Source organism: Pteropus vampyrus, unplaced genomic scaffold (assembly GCF_000151845.1).
Source record: "Pteropus vampyrus isolate Shadow unplaced genomic scaffold, Pvam_2.0 Scaffold19, whole genome shotgun sequence".
Classification (NCBI taxonomy): domain Eukaryota; kingdom Metazoa; phylum Chordata; class Mammalia; order Chiroptera; family Pteropodidae; genus Pteropus; species Pteropus vampyrus.
The window spans coordinates 242,320-254,647 of NW_011888800.1; the positions used below are offsets into that span (position 1 = coordinate 242,320).

The 12,328-nt window shown below is 39.1% G+C and overlaps 1 protein-coding gene and 1 long non-coding RNA gene across 4 annotated transcripts in view; both read left to right on the forward strand.

Annotated features, from left to right (window-relative positions):
- The first annotated feature begins 38 nt into the window (after positions 1-38).
- LOC111736255 lies at positions 39-4,883 on the forward strand. 3 transcript variants are annotated; one of them, XR_002779137.1, is made up of 3 exons: positions 48-86; positions 1,909-1,968; positions 4,200-4,883. It is a non-coding gene; the product is annotated as an uncharacterized LOC111736255 (long non-coding RNA). The 3 variants fall into 3 exon arrangements; XR_002779136.1 differs by lacking the exon at positions 1,909-1,968 and having other exon boundaries at positions 39-86; XR_002779135.1 differs by lacking the exon at positions 48-86 and having other exon boundaries at positions 1,614-1,968.
- Positions 4,884-10,016: 5,133 nt separating this feature from the next.
- KATNBL1 (katanin regulatory subunit B1 like 1) overlaps positions 10,017-12,328 on the forward strand; it is a 44,924-nt gene continuing 42,612 nt past the window's right edge. Inside the window, exon 1 of the mRNA XM_011354858.2 lies at positions 10,017-10,162. The gene's annotated coding sequence lies outside the window, so the exon portion shown is untranslated. The remainder of the gene's footprint in view (positions 10,163-12,328) is intronic.

Below are 12,328 nucleotides of genomic sequence, written 5' to 3' on the forward strand. Positions count from 1 at the left end.
CCACTTCCGGCGCGTGAGTATAGACGTCATTTTCGCTCCGGAAATTGATGGGCGGTCGAGCAAAGAGCGTACTTGGAGGTACAGAGGTGAGTAAAACAGAAAAGGCTGCCGAACCCAAATCTTCCAAAAGCGACTCCAGCGTGTTTCCTTCTTTCTGAAGAGGCCTGTTGTGTGGTCCCTGCCCTCTGAGGTGTGCCTTATGGGGCAGAGGGAAAGGCCATACCGACTCTGCGTTAGGAGTTGAAGCCAAGAAAAGCGTGAACTACGCTCTCTTGGGAATACAAGAATCCAGTCTCGGTTTAAATCCTGGCTTCACGATGAATTGTGTGACCTTGAGAGAATTATTTATTATCTTCCGAGTATTGAATGTCCACTGTGTTCCAGGAGCTTTGCGTTTATTTTATTTAATTCTCATAGTAACCTTGCGAGGTAGACCTATCCCCGTTCTGCGCAAAAGCTAGGAGGCAGTGGATGTGGAAAGGCTTGCGGGCTGGAGATTTAGATGGCCTTCTTTTGAATCTTGGCTTCATTACTTGTGTGACCTTGGGCAAGATAAATTCTTTATTTCAAACCTCTTCATATGTAAAAGTTAGATAATCTAGCTACTTTCAAGGCTTGTGAGGTTAAATGAAGTGCTCCCCACATAAGCAAGGTGGGGTTTTTTTAATGTCATTAAATAGTCTACAACATAATTCGTAGTGATTGGGATTTGTATGCAGTTGTACACCTGTATCATAATTTAACCTATTGGATATTTAATTTGTTTCCCGTTTTATTTTGCCCTTTTATAACCAGTGTTACTGTGAACATCCTTGCATGTCTTTTCTTATTTCGTTAAGTGAGATTCCTAGAGGTGCATTTGCTGGATCAAAGAGTATGCATATTTTTTAAGGAGTTTTCATTTAAAACGCCTGCTAGAAAAAGTACATCAATTTACATTCCACCACCTATAAAATTACAAAAAAAAAAAAATGGTAGTTTGAAAATAGTGCCCTATCAGTTTTAAATTTGTATTTTTTTTTTACTCCACGTTATTTGATATGGCCGGGGGTGGCAGGAGGGGGAGGAGTGCTTTGACAGTGATTGGGAAGTAAGGTTGAAAAGAGCCTCCTTGGCCAACTAAAGAGTTCAGACCCTTGAAGATGATGGTGATGTGGAGATGCTGAAGATTACCACCCCCAGTTTGTTTCCGATTTTAGAAACTGTGTTTATAGAGGACTGGATGAACAAGGCAGGAATGAAAAAGGCATTTTCCCTTCCAATCGATTTTATAACGTTTACCTATCTGATCATAGGAAGACCCAGTTTGTAGATTGCTTTCCTGCTTCTTTCTACTTTTCTGCCTTGATCACATAGTCTCTGATGAACCTTTGAGATTCATCTCAAGCTTCATATGGGCCTTGTCCCTATTGGGCATTCTTCTGTCCCACAGTTTACTGCATAATAGTCCCTACTGCATTGAGTTTTTGGTTGACAACCTCTAAGCACTTACCTCTACCATCCCCCACACCCTAGCCTAAATTCCTTGAGGGTTAATTATCTTTGATTCCACAGCCTATTGCCTTGCACATATAAAGTATTAAATAAATGTTTAGTGAATGTGAGTGAGTATACTAAAATTACATATATGTAAAATAAAACGAAAATTATAAGGGAGGGAATACATTTAAAATGTTTATATTTTATCCTGGGAATGATTTTCATGCAATTTTGTCTGATTTTCTCGTGTTATGCTTCTTTCATACATTTTAAAGGAACACTTTAAAACATTGTTAGTCATTTGAATCATATATTCCTTCCCTCAAAGTATTCCCTTACTTTAAAAAAAATTTAATTATAACCTGAATCAAAGTTGCTCTGGCCTACTTTAGAGTAGAGTACTCCAGGTCTTATGTTCTTTTATCCTAGGAATCCTAGTGTTTTTTGCTAAAACGTGTGCCAAAGAACATACTGGGGCTCAACAATGTGGTAGGTACTATTATGCAGTAAATTGTGGGACAGAGGAATTAAGTTCAAGAAATACTGCATAGTACACTCCACATACACCCAGAGATTCTCAGTGCTATTAGTATACCATATTAAAACAACGAGAAATGATTCCATAAAGAATCTCATTTAATATTGTTTCTAATCTACCTGATTTTGTTTTTTCTTATCACACCTCTTAAGGTCCAATGGAATCAGTGTTCCTTAGAACACAATGGGGGCAACTTGCTGTATACATGCTAGAATTCAGGGGAAATATGAAGGCACTCTATAAAATTGCTTGTTTTTTTAACGTTCTTAGAATATCATTAGAAGTAATTCTTTATAGAATTGGAGTTTTCATTGCAATTAAACTTTTGAGAGTTCGAGTTTGCACAAATTGTGTTTTACAAGAAAAAGTACAGGGAAGACTAGATTCTAATCCTGATTTCAAATGAACTACCTGAGTCACTTTGAGTTAGGAACTCTCTTATCCTTAATCTCTTCATCTATAAAATAAGAGATTTATATTAGATGACTTTTAAAGGTACCTTCTAGTTCTAAAATGTATTTTTTTAAAAGAACACATTTTGCCTATTTTTTCACATACATAGAAAAAAAAGACAACTGATAAACAGATAAAGAAGTAATGGGATTTTAGGTGATTTTAAAAATTGTTCTTTCCCATACTTTTCCTAGTTCTCCGCATTATGCAGGTACCACTTTTGGATTTAGAAAAATATGTCTTTAAATGTAACCATGTGTGGGAATGGATGTTAACTAAACTTATTGTCGGAAATATATACCTATATCAAATCATTATGTTGTATACCTAAAACTACCTTAAATGTAAATTATATCTATATTTAAAATTTTAAAAATATATATAAATTTTTAATGAAATGACATTGGTTAATACAGCATGCTCACCACCCAAAGTCTGGTTTCCATCTGTCACTGTACATTTGACTCCCTTTACCCATTTTACCCTCTCTCCAACCCTCCTTTATAACATGACATTCTAAACCTAGAAGTGCAATGGTTCTGTCTTGGATTCACAGGGAGCTCACCTTGGGAGCTCTTAAAAAGTACTGATGCCTGGGCCACACCTCTAGAAATTCTAATTCATTCACTTCGGGTGGAACATAGGCATCAGTAATTTTTTTTTTTTTTTAATGGATCTCTAGGTGATTCTATTGTGCAGCAAGGACTGAAAACCACCGAACTAGAGCATGTCGATGCTTTAAAATAACAAGGTTTGAATTTACACAAAGTAATTTAAGCAAACAATCAATTTTTGAGAGCCTCACTGTATGCCTCCCACTGGACTAAACTTGAATTAGAAAATAATGGGAATACTGAAATTGTAAAAATGTTAAACTTCCCTCATTTTGTAATATTTAGCAAGTATGGTTTTAATTAAAGAAACTGTGAGAAGGCACACTATGATTCCATAGGTCATACCAGTTATCTTGATTAACTTTTATTATTTGCGCCACCTACACAGTTTTTGTAATTGTTTTTGTATCTCACCTGCCACCTCTTTTTAGGAGTTTAAGAAGCTATTTCTAATACTTCATGCCATTCTCTTTATAACACTTGCATTTAGGTTGAAACTTGAACAAGAATATTTTCAAACAACCAGATTTGCAACACTAGATCCCTCTAAAGGAAAAATGCTTTTATCAATATGTTTTAAGTTTTTAGTTTATGCCATTTAACAATGTCTCTATAATAATTCTATTCAGCTATTCTCACTGGTCTAACCAGTTCCCCAGTATGCTCTAACCAGTTCCCCAGTATGCTCTAAAAGCCTTTAAGCCTTTTGGCAGCTTCAGTAAAACGGGCTTCCATTGCAAACCCCCAGTTATTTGTGTTATGTAACTCTACTATAATTGCCTTCTTAAAAGGACTACCTTATACTATTTTATTCATGATGCAGTTTATTCCACGTCAGTAATGGGGTCTTAAGATGAAAAATGTCTTCCGTTTTATCTGTTTGCATTTAAACTCCTTTAATGAAAAAAATATATATATATTTTTTGGTAAGATCCTACCTTGCTAGTTGTTAGGTTTCTGAGTCTTTTCTATGTGGATTACAATTTTTTTCAGTTTCTGGTTCATGACTCTGCAGTAATCACGGCACTTTGTCAGCAGTGACACAAACTAGTATGGTACTGGGAGATGTCAGTAATACCATTCTTCCTTAGTGATTAACTTTTTTTTCATTTCAGGAGGACTGTGTGCATTTCACATTTTAACAAGTTCCCATTATAGCACTTCCCTCCAGCACTTGCTTAGGAAGCTGAGAGAATTACCATTCTCACAGATCCCATTAAAGGATAAGAATGAACCATAGCATGAGTCATAATGATATACTACTGATGGCCTAATACGTTGATTCAAAATTGGTTACTCTGGATTCATTCTGGTGATTAATTTCAGCTATCTTGGAAGTGGGCTAAAGTCTGTACATCAAGTATCTGAATGGCCAATCCAGGGCCTTTGTGGCATGCTTTTTTATGTGTTAATTTTAAAAAGCCTCAAATGGTTCAGATATAAAGCATTGTTTTGTAGCCTGAGTTTTTTTGGAACGAGTATTATGGCTTGATTGTTTGTGTCCTCTCAAAATTCATATTTTGAAGCCCTATCCCCCAATGCAATGGTATTTGAACATGGGGCCTTTGGGAGGCACTTAGGGTTCCATGAGGTCATGAAGGCGGGGCTCCCATAATAGGATTTTTGTCCTTGTGTGAAGAGACAAGAGAGTTTGTTCTCTCACTCGGCCAGTAAAGAAACAGAAGGTGGCTGTCTACAAGCCAGGAAGAGAGCTCTCACCAGGAAACGAATGAGCCAGAACCAGATCTTGGACCCAGCTTCCGGAACTGTGAGAAAATAAAATTCTGTTGTTTCAGCCACCCTGTCTGTGGTATTCTGTTATGGCAGCCCAAGCAGACTAAAACAAGGATGAAATGGGATTCAGAAGAATAGAAGGAGAACAATGTTGAAAGACAAAGTCATCTCTTAAAATATATATAGAAATGTAGAGTTGTTTAATTTGTAGGAGCTTATTTTGTAAATGGAAGCATATTAAACGCTGTCCACTGAGGTTTTTTTTTTTTTTTTCATTTAATCTATCTTGGGTGTCCATTTAATCTATCCATGTCTGACACTCAGATCTTCCTCATTCTTTTTAAAGTCTGCAGAATATACATGGCACGGACATATGATAATTTAGTTAACCAGACCCCAGTTGATGGGCATTTAGTTCCCATTTGTCACCACTACAAAAAATGTTGCTGTGAACATCCCTGACTAACTTGTCGACACAGTTCTATAGGAGAGTCATACATTTAAGATTGATTACCACAGAGGTTATATAGTTGATAGGGTCAAACAAGCTCTTCAAAATGTGCGAATTTATATTTTTAAGTGTTTCTAGACTAAACTATTTCTTGTAGTAAATTGAATAGTGAGTGTCTCTAAAAAATTCACATCCACTCAAACCATGTGACCTTTTTTGGGAATAGGTTCTTTGCAAATGTAATTAGTTAAGATGAAGTGGATTATGGTGGGTCCCAAATCCAATGACTGGTGTCCTTATTTTAAAAAAAAAAAAGGACACATTGATTGCAGGGAAGAAGTCCACGTGACAATGAGGCAGAGATTGGAGGGATGCAGCTATAAGCCATCGACTGCCACAGCCACCAGAGGCTAGGAAGAGGCAAGGAAGGATACTTCCTAGAGTCTGCAGAGAGAGCCCTACCAACACTTTCTAGCTTCCGGAAGTTATATTTCTGTTGTTTTAAGCTATCGAGTTTCTTGTACTTTGTTACAGCAGCCCTAGGAAAATAGTACAAGCTTATTTCTAAAAGAGTTTCCACACAAATTACTTAGCAAGCTAATCAGTTTCAGAGGGAAATAAAAAGTAATAAAGCTGTCAAACCCTACACTTTCAAAAATTTGTACAAAAAGTTTTTAATTTCCTAATTGCTATGATTGGTTTCTTTAATAAAATGATTTTTTAATTGGTTTAATTTTAAAAAGACATTGTATAAAATGGAAAATATAAATAAGAGATAACAGATCCTGACATAAAAAAAATAAACTTCCATAGACATTTTGATTTCTACCCTTCCAGGCAAACTATCTTCCTCTTGGTGACTTGGGGAAGGAGGAAAATGATCTCTGGGGATTCAGATTTGAAGATCTATAAATATCAAATATTGTCACCTGCTTCCTAGCTGTCAACTTTTAACAGCTGTATCAGAAACAAATTGTAACAGTGGCTACCCTACCTCTCAATACCCCACCACCACTCACACCCTCCATCCCCCCCAAAAAACACCATGTAAAACTGCTGCTTCTGTTGATATATATATTGACATGGAAAGCTGTCAATGATACAGCATTTGCGAACTGGGAATAAAACTAGGTTACATAACATGTACACCATGAGCCCATTTTATATGTATAGTTGTACATACATGTTTACAAATGCATAGAAAGATTCATCCACTTATTAGAGTTATTTCTGGTAGAATTTGGGGGAGGGTTGGGAAGAGATTAATTACAAAGGAGTCTTTACCTTGTATTTACATAAGTTTCTGTATTGCTTTAGCTTTGTTTTACAACCAGCATGTTTTTATAATTTAAAAAAAAAAAACAAATATATTTACATATTAAGGGAGAGAAAGAAAAACTGCTGTTTCTGCCACCAAGGAGGCCATCAGTACTGTGGTGGTGTCTGGAAAAATAATGAACCTTGTAAACTAGCAGTGAGATTTGCTTATTTCCACTGCTACTGCCATTACTTCCTTCCACAGGAAGGTGGGGAAGAGAGGAGCAGAAAAAAAGGGATCCACTTCTCACTTTGACTGCCAAAATCAACTGCCTGGAATTTTCCAGTCTGCACCTGAGCAGGGGAGGTACTTACTTATGAGATGGATGAGCTTTCGCTGTCTTTTAGGTCTCTTCAGGCATTGTCCTCTATCAGGCCTGGCATCAGTCCGAGTTGATGAGATTGATATCCACCACAGTAAATGCTATGGCTTCCTGCACCTCTGGCCTGAACTATATAACACTCATACCTAAGGTTCTTGCCATCAGTCCTCCCTCCCTTCCACAAGCTGTCTTGCATTCTAGTGGGAGGTTAATCCTAATAAGGTCCAGATTTAACTCTTTAACTTCTCTGCTTGATGCCTATGCCATTTTTTTGTTTGTTTCAACTGCCATCTTTATTATGTGCAGTTATATAATGACTGGCATGTATTGACCTACATAATATATTTATCATAAAAAGAAGCTTATAAAATTATACATAGGATATTATTTCTGTTCTTAAATATAGTTGCATAGTAAAATATCTGAAAAATACACATTCTAATGGAAACAGTGCTTATGCATAAGTAATAGACTTTCAAGGATTTCTAATGATTTTTTTTCCTTCCCAAGCACCCTTGCTTAATCATTCTACATTTTTACTACTTGTCAGGTTTGTCATGCCTACATACCTTTTCAGTCTTTGCTCCTGCTACTCTCCAGAACTCTCTCTACTCCAGTCAAATTTGGATAGACAGTGGTCCTGGAACTTACTTTGCACTTTGCCCTCTGTCTGGAACACCCTGCGTGTCAAAATCCTGTCCAGCTTGTCAGGCCTAGCTCAAACCTTCCTCCACAATCCCTTGCCTGACTCTCCACTCAGAAGTGTGCATATGACTTTGCATGAGAGTTCTTTTCTCATGTGGTTAGGGTTACTTAACATACCGTCCCTGAATGATGTTGGTACCTCTAAGAGAGGGGGATATGGAGCAGAAAGGCTACCTCAGCTGCCTGTTCAATTAGACGGAAGGAATGTTTAAGGTAGTGAGAAGGAAGGAACGGGGGAATGATCCCAGGGGTAAGCTCCCTCGGAGACTGTCCACTGTGAGAGAACCACCTTTCTGTGCACAAGGACTGGTGTGAAGATAATAAAAATATATGTAGGCTACACTTTTTTTATCCATTAAAAAAAAAAAACTTGATTGAGCTTCAAAGGAAAATAATTCAACTTTATTGACTGAAAAGTGTCAATGAAGAAAACTGACCTGAATTTTCATCATCACTAAAACAGTATACATTTCAAAAGTAGCAATATAGAGGCAAATTTTTAAATTTTCACCTTGAATTATGTTGATACTTGCCAGCCACATGAGATCTATGGACCAAGGCTGCTCATCACTAGCATAAACCTCAGAACCTGAGTCTGGAGATGAACCTGTCTGAGACACTGGTGCCCTAAAAAGCTCTAGAAATGAGAACATCAAGATTGTCCTCTGGCCTTCAGGACACCAGAGGCCTTGTTTTATCTGAGATCCTTCTATGTTAACACAGCAGATTTCCTGAGTCTTAGGACTCCCGTTATTTGTCCTACCCTGTCATCCAGCCTCCTCTGAGGGTAAATACTGTGTCGTACACTCTTTTCACCATCTAGTGAGGGCTCAGCACAATGCCTTTTGCATAGTGTGGGTCATCAAGAAATTCCTGTTTATGATGGTGGTGATGAAGAAATAGCTTGAGAGAAAGTGACTTCACTATGTGTGCTTAATTTTATTTTCTTTAAACAGCACAGCTACTTAGTGGAAGTCATACTCAAGGAATGTTCTAAGTTGCACACACCTAGAACCCAGGGCTCCTGCTTCTTTTACTCACCCTGCTGGACTCTCTCAAAAGTCCTACCTGCTAACAGGTGTGGTCCCACATATCAGCATGTGCCTGCTTGTGCTTGGTATCATCTGAAAGGCTCTCAAAGGCATTGCTTATGCAAAACACATCCTAAAAATATTTCTCCCATGGACCTAAAGTGGTACCTGAAATTTTCACCATTACTTATTTTTTTGCATTAAGAACTCTGTTACCAGGGAGAAAACATACATTGTTATTTTTACTTAATGACATCTTAGCTGTAATTAGTTTATCTACCAGGCCTCCCATTGCTCTGAACTCCCACAGCATTCAATATATACCCTTTTATCATTGCACTCACCACAGTTCATCAGAATGATCTCTTTCCCTGTTTGCACAAGTCACCGTGAGCTCTTCCAGGCTGTCTCCAGCACCTGTACAAAGTCAGCCTGGCATATAGGGAGACCTCAAAAATATTGTGGATTCAAACTTAACCAACCTGTTTCTTAGGCAAACCCTAGAGAGTTCTGAAAGGAGTACCTAAAATGTCCTAACAAATGCACTACTTGATTGGTGAGAAGCTCACCAAAGACAAACTTGCTCCTGTCATAATTTGGTTAACCTTGACCAGTGGCTTACCTTTGAAGATGGGTAGACCTTGTTTCCACTAAGATGAAGAGAATTACCCTCAGCAATTAAAAGCATGTCAGAGACAGATCCAAACCTAACCTCATACCTGTGTATCCCATCCCAAAGAAATTGAGCCTGCTTCCTGAGGACAAAGTCTGCATCACACATATTTCTTGTGTTCTTAAGAGTGTGACACAGTTTGAAACCTATTAGGAACTGAAAAATAATAGCTAACAATTACATAGTGCTTACCATGTGCTAGATACATTCCTCTAAGCATTTTAGATGTATTAACTTATTTAATCCTCACAATGATGAGGCAGCTACTACTATCATCCCCATTTTACAGATGCATAAAACAAAGCACACAGGAATTTATATGATTGCTCAACGTCACATAGCTCCAGAGTCCATGCTTTTAAATATTTTCCCTTAGTGCATTTAAATGGGAGTGAATAAATCTCTCCCAGAACCATATTTTTACAGCAGATTTTTTGAACCTCTGGTACAACACTTAAGGTCCATCTCCTCTACTAGACTGTCATGAGCGCAGGGGATCGGTCCTTCTTTGACTTTTATCACCTCACCAGTTCCTAGCGCAGCATTACTTACGGCTCAGTAGCAAGACTACAGTGCGTACCTGTGGCCACCAGGAGGCACTTTGGTCACACATCCTTTTCTGCCTCCTTCCTACGCGATTCGAGAGGGGCGGAGCCAGCGTTGGGCGGAGCCTACGAGAAACCCAGGCCGGCGGGGGGAGCAATCCCGGCGGGCCGCGCGCGCGGCCGCGTTTGAATGGCCCGGAGTGGGGATCGGCCCGGGAGCACAGGGACTCTCTAGGCTTCCTGGCGCAGGACGTCAGCGCCAGGACTGGGCTGAGGCGCCGCGGTACCATGAGGCGCCGGTAAGTGATGGCGCGGACGGTGTGAGCCCGGCGCCCGCTGCTGCCCCGTCGAGGCAGGACTTGTCCCCGGACCTGGCCGCGCCCTAGGCCCACCTGCAGGCCCGCGGCGGCCTCGGCTCGGCCCGGCCTGCGGCGGGGCGGCGGGGCGGAACCCCCTGCCCGGCCGCCGCGGGAGGCTGCGGTCTGGGGGCGCTGGAGGCGTGAGAAGGCTCGAGGGTCCGGGCCAGGAGAGGCGTGGACGGAAAGTGCTGTCACTTATTTATCTTCGGGTGGAGCCCACATCTGCACCCCGCGGAGAGGGAAGGACGGAACGCGTGAGGCGATCTGTTCGAGGACAGGTTTTCCCGAGAGCCGCCTAGGCCCGCCCGGTCGTGCTATTTCCTTATTTTCTGACGGGTCCTTGGTTCCCTGACAGTTAAGCTTTTGTTTAGCAGGACAAAAGCTTGACAACTGCGTAAGAATTACTGATTACGATTTTTAAACCTTGTATTTTCTGAGAAGTCGTTCTGTAGCAGTACCTAGGCTTTTACTGCACTCTTAAGTTGGCTTAAATATGGAGATGACAAAGAGTTGATTTGTTTTCTTGTGGCTTGTAAAGCTCCTTGAAAACAGAAGTGTCTATGTCAATTGCTTTGCAGATTAAAAAAAACTAACAAATTCTGTAATAATCACCCGTTTAGCATTAGCAAAAATTCTGCGAAACTGGTCCACATAGTAGCTTAAACTCGTGTAAATAGCTTACCCTGCTTTTTGTAAAACCAGCTTCAGACTTGAATCAGAACTTTATACATTGAAGCTTTTATTTGGCTAATAACTAGCAATGTAATAATGACAATGGTTAATATATGTGCTTTTTATATGCTAAGCACTGTTTTGAAAGCTTTGCTTTGGGACAGATACTATTATTATCCCCATTTGAGGAGAAGGAAACTGAGGCACGGAGAAGTAACATCTACAAGGTTACACAGCTAATGTAATTGAGACCCAAGCAGGGTGGCTCCTCGCTTTTAACTATGCTACTCTATTGCCTTCTTGATATGTGGCTCTTTTTAGTTCACAAAGGGCTTTCGTTTCATTTACTTTTCTCGACTGGAGATATAATACATTTGTAAAGTGCGTTTGTGTACTCATATATTCACACAGTATAAAATCGAGTTATCTGCTCTTGTTGACAGTCCTTAAATTTTGTAAACTGAGCAAAAAATCCATTGGGTGTTTTAAGATAAATGGAGTTCATAAAGTTCGTGTTTGTGTTGTAGTTTATAGTTTTAATTCCGTTGTATTCTTTCCTGAAAGTGTAGAAAACAGTTTGAAACCCATGTATTCCTTAAAATATACCATCATATGTTCATGTTTTCATTCTGAAAACTTCTTGACTGGTTACTCTGTACTTGGAATGATTATACTTAACTAACTAATAGCTCTGTAACAAGAAATAAGGTACAAAAGCAAAATCATTTATAAGAAAACATCAGTTTACACTATTTACAGCAGAACATTTAAATTCATTCACCAAGCATCAGGCTTTTGATTGCCTCTGTGCCCAGCACATTGTTAGGCCCAATAGCTGTACAACAGAAATGTGCCTGAATAACAAACCTGAGGGAAGTTAGTCTAGTTTGGGATATGAAATTAACAAATGAACAATATATTTGTGTATATGTGTGTGTATACCTATACCCTTCGTTGGTTCAGTGGGAGTATACTGAGCTGAGCGAATCAATAGGCTTCTGCAAAGAACTGACAATTGAAGGATAGATATAGGCCATTAAGTAGAAGTATGGAGGGGGAATTTCAGTGAGGAAACTGTTCAAAACTTAGAATTGAGTATGAAAATGATTTTTCTAGGGAACAGTAAGTCTGGTCTATTTGAAAAGTTCCTATTGATAAAAATAAGTTTGGGCAAGGCTAGGACGAGTGTTGTATAAGACATAAGTCGAAGAAGTTTAGGTTTCATATATATGTACATGAGCTGAGAGATATGATTTTGGAAGTTTTAAAACTTTTAAATGGATGGTTCTCAACTAGGGCTAATGGGGGTGGGAGGTGCTACTGGCATCGCCAGGAATGCTACAAAATATCCTACTATAGGACAAGCCCCTCCATAAGAAATAATTGCCCCAAATGTCAGTGGTCCCGAGACTGAGAAAGTGTTTTAAGTTGATC